General features: G+C 44.7%; 1 pseudogene across 1 annotated transcript in view; it reads right to left on the bottom strand.

Annotated features, from left to right (window-relative positions):
• Positions 1–11,914, bottom strand: part of LOC311242116 (receptor-type tyrosine-protein phosphatase beta-like) — a 119,090-nt pseudogene that overhangs the window by 15,691 nt on the left and 91,485 nt on the right. The window contains exons 25-27 of the transcript XR_014620995.1: positions 8,159–8,308; positions 6,745–6,884; positions 162–295 (exon numbers count right to left, since the gene is read on the bottom strand). The product of XR_014620995.1 is annotated as a receptor-type tyrosine-protein phosphatase beta-like (transcript). The remainder of the gene's footprint in view (positions 1–161; positions 296–6,744; positions 6,885–8,158; positions 8,309–11,914) is intronic.

The following is an 11,914-nucleotide window of genomic DNA, read 5'->3' on the forward strand; positions in this document are numbered from 1 at the left end:
AAATTAAAAGAAATCCTGATTTTTAAAATATTTTTTTCCGATCCCGATCTTCTGAAAACTCACGTGATCGGATCGGGACATCCCTAATTCTAAGAGCTACGGTTGTATCAGAAAACGACTGTGAGGTTTAGTGTAATGTAGACATGAAGGTTGTAGGCTACCTGTAGGACGTCCTGGGTTTGAGCGGGCCATCACAGAAGTCGCCGTAGCTGTCACTCAATATGTCGTCGTCATGGTAACCATCACAGGACCCACCCAGCCGGTCTCCCCCTGCGCCTAGGTTCACTTCCACCACCTGCAACACACACACTCGCGCACACACACACACACACACACACACACACACACACACACACAAGTTCAAGTTCAAGTTCAAGTTCTTTAATAGTTGTCATACAGAAGTACAGAATACTTTCATACAAAATGCTTCTTACTGTTACGCTCCAGAGACTGTGCTAGACAAGATAGTATCAAATAACATAATAACATAATATAGCATGAATTTAGAAGAAGAAAATGAGGTCACAGTGTTCGGTATAGACACACACACACACACACACACACACACACACACACACACACACACACACACACACACACACACACACACACACACACACACACACACACACACACACACACACACACACACACACACACACACAGACATAATGTTAAAATATATTAAACTACCGTACTTTTCGGACTATAAGCCGCGGCTTTTCCCCCCATTTTTCGACCCTGCGGCTTATATAACGGTGCGGCTTATATGTGGACAAAACCCCGAAAATCGCAATATTGCTTTTTTTACTGCATTGAAATGTTATTTATCTGTTCCCTTATTTGCTAAACTTAATACAAATGAGTTAATTCTTGTTATTTGTCCGACAGTATTGTGTCCTAATGGGAGTCATTCTCTGTAGATGTGGGAGTCATTCTCTGTAGAGGTGGGAACTTAAAGCTCAATATAAGAACGGCCATGCACCACCACCCACAGAATCGAGAAAGAGCAATCAATCTGTCAATCCTTTCCGTGTCCGGGCCGGGTGAGGTTTCCCGTGTTGAGTTAAATTAAGACGCAGGGTCCACTCCTTACATATGGTAATTAAACATTAAAACACATGCGGCTTATAGTCCAGTGCGGCTTATATATGTACACATCATTCAATTTAGCTGCTGCGGCTTATAGTCCGGTGAGGCTTATAGTGCGAAAAGTACGGTAAATGCTGTGCACTAAACACAAGCTCAGGTCAAGCTGGGCCTGGAAGGTATACAGAATATGAAGGTATACCCTCATGGATCCATGCAAAGGTATGCGTTTTTACTATACCGTCGTCCACGATATATATGCATATTGTAACAAACTATATATTTTTTATAAGTTAGTCAAAAAAGGATTCCTTGCAGCAGTATTAAAAGTAAAATAAAATAGACCATTTTGAATGAAACAGGACCAAGACAATTGTATTACAAGATAAAGACGAAAAAAGGAAAGTACGGTGCTATGATATTTTGGTCATATCTCTCAGCCATGGTCAAGCACAGGAACGTCATGAACATGTAGAACGTGGCTGGATATCAGTCCAGTACAGTGGCGGACTGGCCATCGGGACGTTCGGGACGAATCCCGATGGGCCGGAACCAAAGTGGGCTGGTCCAATTTTTTTTTTTTTTTTTTTTTTTTTTTTTCAATTTTTTTTTTTTTTTTTTTGTTTTTTGTTGGCCAGTGTGTGGGCCAGTGTGTGGGCCAGTGTGGGGGCCACTAATGTGGGCCGGTGTGTGGGCCAGTGTGTGGGCCAGTGTGTGGGCCAGTGTGTGAGTCGGTGTGTGGGCCACTAATGTGGGCCAGTGTGTGGGCCGGTGTGTGGGCCAGTGTGTGAGTCGGTGTGTGGGCCACTAATGTGGGCCAGTGTGTGGGCCGGTGTGTGGGCCAGTATGTGGGCCAGTCTGTGGGCCGGTGTGTGGGCCGGTGTGTGGGCCGGTGTGTGGGCCAGTGTGTGGGCCAGTATGTGGGCCGGTGTGTGGGCCGGTGTGTGGGCCAGTGTGTGGGCCAGTGTGTGGGCCGTATGTGGGCCGGTGTGTGGGCCATTATGTGGGCCGGTGTGTGGGCCAGTGTGTGGGCCGGCAATAAAACAATAAACAAGTTGCATAAACTAAATCAGATAAAAAATTATCACAGTTCTGGTTTGCCTTAAGATGCAGTTTAAGATGGGTCTTGAACATGGAGTATGTAGGGCACTCTCTAATCACAACTGGTAGGCTATTCCAGTAGTTACCACTTTTAACAGAGAACACAGTTTTTGCAATGGTAGTATACCGAAAAGGCACCTTACAGTCCCCTCTACTGATGGCCCTGGTGGTAATGCCAGTGTCTGCTTTCTGTTGGATGAACTCATTCAATGGGGGAGGGGCAAGTCCATGCAGAACCTTGTACATGAAGCAAGTATATTTGAAAACTTGGAAATTCTCGAAACTTAGCATGTTATGTTTTTCTAAAACATTACAGTGATGAAATGAAATTGGTTTCCTATCAAATACTTTTATGGCTTTTTTGTAGAGTAATTCTATTGGTGTAAGAGTAGTGACATATGAAAGAGACCAGTTGATAAAACAGTACTCGATGTGTGATAAAATCATTGAATGCAGAAACATCCTTGACCTTGCAGCATTAAAGCCCAACCTCCAGGTTAAACCCTACTGATCAATTATGGGTAGTTTACATCATTGGTATATAATTTCATTATTTATTTTTTTCCATTTGACACCGGAAATGCCACTCTGAAAGAGTTAAAAAGGTCCACGCTCGAATAACATGCACGTGCGAATCAAAAAAGCTTATCAAACGCCGACGTCACTACAGGTGCATATTAATGAGCCGAATCTAAAAGCTTATCAGACGCTAGCACGGCCGTGACGTCACTTCAGGAAATGCCTTGCCCGTCCGGGTCATAGTACTAGATCAATGGTGGCCCACTCGGTGCATCACAGTTAGCCTATATAGCTCCGCCGTCCCTGCTACAGTCGGGACCACTACACTGACGTTAGCCTATGGTTCTCTCCTCTTTGTGTGCCCCCGTCCTTGCGGGTGTCCTGCGGAGGAGCTTGTGGACGCGACAACAGCGGCGGCCGTTGTTAGCTCATAGCTATCGTGTACCACTAGCCTTTACGGGCTCGAGCACCCTACAGGCTGCCACCATTGTCGCCGTTGTCGCGTCCATGGGCCCCCCGGCAGGGTACCCGTGGGGACGGGGTGTACAGAGAGGAGAGAACCATTTTGGGTCGGCCGTTCATGCCGGCCAGCGAGCCGGATGTCGGGATATTTTGTTAGCACAATAGCTACCAAGCTAAGCTATGTTAGCTACTAACGTTATAAACACAATATGTGTACAACGACACAATGATTTACATTATTACAAATATGGTAACGTGGTTGTGGCTTTAGAGATGGGTGGCTATAATCACGGAGCAATAGTGTTAGGTGAAACAGATACATTTTCATTCGGCTAGTAGTAGCAAGCATATATCTATGGTAGCAAGGCTCTCTGCCTGCAGTGCCTGCCACTAGCTGTGTGTGACTCTCAGCGCCCCCTGGTGCCCTGCACCTGTTGTGACGATCATTTCGATTACACACGCACGTTATGAACCATTGATTAAAATATCCACGTGCGTGGTGATTGTGTTGGGCAGACAAAATGTTTGATAAAAACGCTAAAACTGGGTCAATTTCAATACTTTTTTTTCCTTCTTCATGAAACTCACCGTTGGCCTAGTCCACATTGTTTATTGAACAAAAATACAACGTGAAGGTTGGCCTTTAACTGGCAGGCAGGGCCTGATCTGCCTGAAGTTTTCGATGTTAAACTTGACTGTGTTTGTCACTTTCTTCACATGACTTTTTGAAGGTCAATGTAGAGTCCAATGTGACCCCAAAATACTTGAATTAATGTACAATGTCCAGCTCCGCCTCTCCCAGAAACACATTAGAGTGAGTGACCTCTACTGGTGACTTTGTGAACATCATACACACTGTTTTCTTGGTGTTAAGTGAAAGACATGCTTTTGTTAGCCAGTCTTGAATGAGACATGAGACATCAGTGAATGAGATTCACGTTTCCTCCCAACCGCGAGTAGGCCTAGAGGCGCAGAAATGGAGAATGCTAAAAAAGAAAGGGTGGAGCTGAAAAAGCTAGAATTAAAAAACTAAAATTGGTAGTAAAAGACGCAGAACAATGTTCTAAAATTACAGACATGTTTAGTAGAGGAAGGGCTGGCGTTATAGTAGCTGCTGCTGCTAATGATGATGAAGTTCAAGTGGAAGGAACCAACAGTAACATGACAGGTGCGTGCAGTAGCCTAGTGCATATTCTACTGTTGGTATCTGCCGGTTCATGAGGGCTAGCTAGCCTATACTAGCTCTTGCAGTGATTTCAGTCATTCTATTACAAGACAATGTGCTTTCCGTATTCCTGATTCCTTACAGCACGTGGACTTAAATAGTCGTGACTCGTGACGTTTTTTCTCTGACTAAAAGTTTAGTTAGCAATGTTAGGACTAGTGCCCACCACAGCATCAGAAGCTAAAGTGCTAACCTAGAGAGCCAATCAGAACCTAGGACGGGCTGCAAATTAATCGGCTACTAATATTATAATAGTAAATACTCAAATAAAATACTATTATGTTCCCTTCCAAATTTTCATGTTGATATAATATTGGTAATCTAATTGATTGAATTGATTAGTTGCCATTTTACATGCTTAAATAAGATGTACCTTAGAATTCCCAACTGTTAGCCATGTTCTCGATCTGTATATGATTAGTCTCATCTACATGTTTGTAAATAACCACAGTTAACTAGCTTAAGCTAACAACTAGGTCAACTACTACCCGTAGTTAAACAAATGTGATTGCATATAACAGCTAACTGCTACAGCTAAGTTGGTAGTTAGCCTATTCCATTCATGTTGAATGTATTTATGAAGGTTGTTGATGGTGGTTGGCGCTGATTAGCAGACATGATTCTGTCAGTCTGCCACAGGGCAGCTGTGTTTGCTGATGCTGCTCACGACCACCAGTAGCGTATGACTGTGTGAGTGTGAATGCTTGATGGTTTCTGTGAAGCGCTTTGTGTAACAATGCTGATACAGTTAAGAATGAGTAATTCGCTTTTGGTTTTTAAGAAAATGGTTTGTAAAGCTATTTTTTAAAACTACAAGGGTCAATAATACTGTTTTTTTTTCTATTTTCTTTTAGAATACTGTTTTGGCGTCTTCATTTTTTAAATTTTTGTTAAGAATATAGGACATGCATATATAAGAATTATGCTTCAGTCTGTACTTTTTCAGTCACTGTAAAATCAAATATTGTTAAATGATGGTGTATATTGTATTGTGTGAGATGATGACTGAATAAACTACTACTACTACTACTACTACTACTACTACTACTACTACTACTACTACTTTGGGTGTTTTCAAAAGGCTGAAAAACGCTGTATGAATTCAAGCCATTATTATTGATTGCTGATGTTCTTCTTATGCAGTTGACTCTGAGGAAAGAGAGAGCGCCCAGTCCAGCACAACTGACCCTGAGGGGAGAGAGAGTGCCCAGTCCAGCACAGCTGACCCTGAGGGGAGAGAGAGAGCCCAGTCCAGACAGACAGACAGACACACAGAGAGAGAGACAGAGAGAGAGACACAGAGAGAGAGACAGAGAGAGACACACAGAGAGAGGGAATGACACAGAGAGAGAGACACACACACAGAGAGACACATACACAGAGAGAGAGAGAGAGAGAGAGAGAGAGAGAGAGAGAGAGAGAGAGAGAGAGAGAGAGAGAGAGAGAGAGAGAGAGAGAGAGAGAGAGAGAGAGAAACAGGCTCTTGGAATGGGTGTCTGGGAGGAAGTGGGGGGTCTTTCGATGTTGATTAAACGGCAAGCAACTAATGTCATGAGTGCCAAATTAAAGGACAATAAATCCAATCTAACTGAAATTGTCTAGCACAGACCTTTCTATTAGGGATGCTCGATATTGGCTTTTTTATCGATACCGATATACCGATATTGTCCAACTCTTAATTTCCGATACCGATATCAACCGATATCAACCGATACCGATATATGCAGGGTTTCCCGCCCCAAAAAATGGAATAATTTCAGGTAATTAACATTACATATCTCTTGTTGTGGAATTAACACAACATTATGCATACTTTTGACAATAAATAAAATCAGAATTTGTTCTTACTTGCTTGCCTGGGTAAATAAAGGTTATAGAAATGTTTAAAACCGATACCGATATTTTCCGATATCACATTTTAATGCCGATATCGGCCGATAATATCGGTAGGCAGATAATATCGGACATCCCTACTTTCTATGGATCAAAACCTCAATATTATTATGGTGTAGTTAATACTTCATGTATCCTTAATCCCTAGGCTAATGAGGCACTAAGATGTTAGTAAAAAAAAAACATATGCCTATGACAGGAAGTAACGGTATATGTATGTGTGTGTCTGTGTGTGTGTGTGTGTGTGTGCACTGTGCATGAGTGCACATCTAGGGGCGGTGTGTAGATTTGGTCTCCCTGATTTTGACTCCTTAGCCACAGCCTTGGGTTGTTTAATAGTGGGCAAGTGTTTCATAGCGGCCGTTGTGTGGGCCGGTTTCGGGGCCGGTGCGTGGGCTGGTGCGTCTGAATGTCCCGGGCTGAATTTGTGTCCCAGTCCGCCACTGGTCCAGTACCTGCCCGGCTGCGGTGTCTGCATCCTGGGGACAGCGGCTAGGAAAGTAGCCTGTCTGGTAGGCCCTGACAGAGGAGTTGGAGATGTAATCGCTGTGGGAGGGCAGAGGGTGGCGCTGTTCCGGTTGGAGGATCTCGTTCTCTGTCAGGGAGAGAATAAAGAGATTAGGAATAGATAGGTGGTATAAATAAAATAGAGTTAACAGTGGGTGTGTCTGTGTTGGGACAGTTTATTTTTAAATTTAAAAGTAACTTCATTGGCGGAATTTATGTCCAATAACGGGGGGTTAACTTTTTGACTTTTCATAGTTTGAAAAGTCTTGCAAACTAAAGGACCACGCCTACATTATGGGAAATGCGCTTACCGTCTTCTCCAGAGTCAGACAAGAAAATAGATACCAATTTCCTCTCTGTGCATTCAGTAGAAAACCATCCAGCTACAAGATAGCCTAGCTTAGCACACATTAATGGAAGCAGATACAGACTAGCTAGCCTAGCCCTGAGTTTTAAGTTAGGCTAGTGGTCCGTATCGGCTTCTATTAATTTGTGCTAAGCTAGGCTAGCTTGCAGCTGGAAAGCTTTCTACTGAACGCACAGAGAGGATGAACGGATGATGATTAGTAATTTTGACAGGGCTAATGTGCTAGATAAGCATATTGTAGTGAATTCAGAGGCCTGCTAGCTAAGAAAGAGGCCCGCTAGCTAAGCAAGAAGCCAGCTAGCTAAGAAAGAAGCCAGCTAGCTAAGAAAGAGACCAGCTAGTTAAAAAAAGCCTGCTAGTTAAGAAACAAGCCTGCTAGTTAAGAAAGAGGCCAGCTAGCTAAGAAAGAGGCCCACTAGTTAAGAAAGAGGCCAGCTAGCTAAGAAAGAGGCCCAGTAGTTAAGAAAGATGCCAGCTAGCTAAGAAAGAGGCCCAGTAGTTAAGAAAGATGCCAGCTAGCTAAGAAAGAGGCTGGTTAGCTAAGAAAGAGGCCCGCTAGCTAAGAAAGAGGCCCGCTAGCTAAGAAAGAGGCCTGCTGGCTAAGAAAGCTAAAGTAAAGGTTTGTGGACAGAAGAGTGGGGTTTTGTGTTTTAGAAGGACCGTGCTGTGTCGACTTTATGTCTTGAATTTTCTTTTTACGTTGATTGTTGAACACCATTTTGAGACTAAACATGAGAAAACTGTCAAGGATAAGGCAGACGAGGTTGAATCCATCAAACGTGCCGTGTCCAGGTATGGGAAGCAAACGAAGAGATGGCTTATCAAATCAGAGATATGGTTTACCAAACAGAGAGAATAATAAAAAGAATAATAGACCCCATGTCAGCCAGGGCTTTGATGTTGATATGGCAACACTGATTAACAAGAACATTTAAAAAATTGCACTTCATATCAAAAAGGTTGTCAACCTCTGACCTACAGTGACATGTACCTACCGTCAGATTCGGCTACGACGACAGTGAAGTATCTAACGGCTCCGTTGACGTCGCTGAACCAGGAGCAGTTGAAACGGAACAAGATGGAGGAAGACGTGACCTTGGACGACCTCTCGCTGACCCAGACACCGGGAGGTGGGACTGGAGGGCCTGGGAGATTGAGCGGATTCGTTGGACAAGGTGTCAGTCATGTATAAGACGAGATGTCTGATGAATTTGTATATTTAACTTGTGTCGCTATTATAAACTCTCTCTCTCTCTCTCTCTCTCTCTCTCTCTCTCTCTCTCTCTCTCTCTCTCTCTCTCAGGGGAGTGTCTATTTCAAAATGTATTTCAAAGCTAGACTCCACTACAGGACCTGAGGTGTGTGTGTGTGTGTGTGTATGTGTGTGTGTGTGTGTGTGTGTGTGTGTGTGTGTGTGTGTGTGTGTGTGTGTGTGTGTGTGTGTGTGTGTGTGTGTCTTGGGAGGGAGGGAACCACTTAGCAGGATGACAGAGAGGAGCTTTGGCTTTTGGCCCTATGTGTGTGTGCGTGTGTGTGTGTGTGTGTGTGTGTGTGCGTATGTGCGTGTGTGTGGGTGCGTTTATGTGTGTGTGAGTGTGTGCATGTGTGTGAGTGTGTGCATGTGTGTGTAGAGCTCCCCAGGAGAGTAGTTTAAAAACACTTTAGTTTAAAACCTTGTACTTTAGTGGCGCGGCTGGGTGGCGTAGCGGAGATTGCGCTCGTCACCAACGCAAGAGACTCCGGTATCGAATCCCAGTCTCAGCATTGCCTTCGGCTTGGGCCGGCCGTCGTACTAACTCATTGGCAGAGTCAGCGGGTGGAAGTCGATGGGTGGTAATCTGGACGTTGTGGACAGCGACCCCTACAGGTCGGTTGGGGGACGCCTGCACAGCAGAGACAGGAAGTAGCGGGGGTAGTGTGAGCCTCCCACACGTTACTCCTCGCCGCTGAGAGATTGCGCTGTAGAGGTGAAAAGATGCGACAGGCTGCCTCCTCGTGTGCCGGAGGGGACAGGTGATGCAAGGCTTCTATCCTCCCTACAACCGACCAGTGGGGGGCATAGTCGAGCAACGTTCAAGACAGGGGAGGGGAGAATTGGATACACGAAATTGGGATGGGAGAAAAATTGAAAAACAAGGAGAAAAAGTGGATCAAAAAAAAAAACGTGTACTTTAGTTAGCCTAATCAATACGATCAATGGATTCACGTGAACAATAAATAGTAAGACTGTTGTACTGGGCAGCTCCTAGTGGTCAACAGTGTCAGACTGTGGTTGTACTGGGCAGCTCCTAGTGGTCAACAGTGTCAGACTGTGGTTGTACTGGGCAGCTCCTAGTGGTCAACAGTGTCAGACTGTGGTTGTACTGGGCAGCTCCTAGTGGTTAACAGTGTCAGACTGTGGTTGTACTGGGCAGCTCCCAGTGGTTAACAGTGTCAGACTGTGGTTGTACTGAGCAGCTCCTAGTGGTCAACAGTGTCAGACTGTGGTTGTACTGGGCAGCTCCTAGTGGTTAACAGTGTCAGACTGTGGTTGTACTGGGCAGCTCCTAGTGGTTAACAGTGTCAGACTGTGGTTGTACTGGGCAGCTCCCAGTGGTCAACAGTGTCAGACTGTGGTTGTACTGGGCAGCTTCTAGTGGTCAACAGTGTCAGACTGTGGTTGTTCTGGGCAGCTCATAGTGGTCAACAGTGTCAGACTGTGGTTGTACTGGGCAGCTCCTAGTGGTCAACAGTGTCAGACTGTGGTTGTACTGGGCAGCTCCTAGTGGTCAACAGTAACATACTGGTTGTACTGGGCAGCTCTAGTGGTCAACAGTGTCAGACTGTGGTTGTACTGGGCAGCTCCCAGTGGTCAACAGTGTCAGACTGTGGTTGTACTGGGCAGCTCCTAGTGGTCAACAGTGTCAGACTGTGGTTGTACTGGGCAGCTCATAGTGGTCAACAGTGGTCAGACTGTGGTTGTACTGGGCAGCTCCTAGTGGTCAACAGTGTCAGACTGTGGTTGTACTGGGCAGCTCCTAGTGGTCAACACTGTCAGACTGTGGTTGTACTGGGCAGCTCCTAGTGGTCAACAGTGTCAGACTGTGGTTGTACTGGGCAGCTCCTAGTGATGTGTTCATTCTAGAGGTTGGTAGTACTACAGCCTAGACTAGGTAGCCTTTCTAACCAAGATGATGAAAAGCAACAGACCATTTCACAGCTGGGCTGCAAGTGTAAACTCTTATATTTGGTAGCCTAGGTCATGTACACAAGCTGGTTCTGAGGGGCCAGTCTGTTAGCCTAGGTCAGTGGTCAGTCACCAACCTTTTTAAGCCCAAGATCACTTATTTCTTTTGGTGAAGGCAAGATCTACCTATTGAAGCGTTGAGAGAAAAAGACAGCCAAAATTGTACTTTAAACTAAATGACTTTTATTTGCCTGTATTCTAATTACATGCAATGCTTTGGTCCAACATTAAAACATCAAAGTAGAACTGTAATATGTACTTTCTCAGTCAGTGCTAAGTGCAGTCATCTTATGCAGCATCACTTTTCACATCAAAACAAAAGTAGAACTGTAATGTGGACTTTCTCATATTATTAACATTGACAAACATATTTACAATTAGCATTTTATAAAGTAGAACTGTAATGTGTACTTTCTCAGTCAGTCCTAAGTGCAGTCATCTTATGCAGCATCACTTTTCACATCAAAACAAAAGTAGAACTGTAATGTGGACTTTCAGGGAAAGAACAAACCTTTTTTTATTTTTTTTAACTTTTTTTTTTATGGAAATATCTACAGGGAAAGTCTCAAAGATCTACCAGTCGACGGGTTGGTGACCACTGGCCTAGGTCATGTACACAAGCTGGTCGTGAGGGGCCTGCAGATGGCTGATCTCTCTTATTAAGAGTAGGACCAAGCCGTTAGCACGGTGTTGTTCAGTATCAGCTGTTGTTGGTCGTCGCTCAGTATGGAGGAGACGCTGCTTGTTATATCCATGATCACCTGCTACTGTTATTTTCATCATGTGTGTTACGGTTTCACCTGCACGACCCTCTGTCTGTCTCTGACCCTGTGTCTGTCCCATTCGCTCCCTGCACTTCGGCGTACGCTCTGCGGGCGCGCAAAAAAGGCACAGCTGATAGTCATCACGCTGATGGATGGAGACTCCGCACCTGCCGTCTAATCACCACACCACCCTACAAGAAGACCAGGATTCTCCATGCATCAGCGTCAGATCTTCGTTTATTGGCGGCCTGGCAAGTATCTTGACATTACCTCTATTGCTCATGCTTTTTTCATCATCATGCTAACCTTAGGCTACTCACGTTTTTTCGTGTCTCCACCCGTTCCATACGTTTTGACGTCTCATGTTTTCCCTGTGTGTTTTTACCTTGTGTTTTTTTCCATGTGCTTCACCTCGTTTCTCCGTGGGAAACCGTACCCCGTCTCTCTCTCTCCGTTATCCCCACAGCTTCAACCCCCTGCTTCCCCCCGGTCACGGATACCCACCCGCCAGGCTCAGGACACACACAGCGCACTGGAGTGCGTTAACTTTTTGCAACGTATTATTAAATGCCCTTCGGAGTTGAACTTTCACCTGTCTCCCGTGTTGTGCATTTGAGCCCATACCTGTGTAACCGGTACCTAATAATGTGTTATTATTATTATCCTGTCCCAATGTGGCCAATCAGGCACTTGTGTAACTAACTGTCTCTCGATATCTGATTGCATTATTAGTGTTTATAATATACATACATGTATAAATG

This window comes from Notolepis coatsorum, assembly GCF_963971535.1.
Source record: "Notolepis coatsorum genome assembly, chromosome: 15".
NCBI lineage: Eukaryota > Metazoa > Chordata > Actinopteri > Aulopiformes > Paralepididae > Notolepis > Notolepis coatsorum.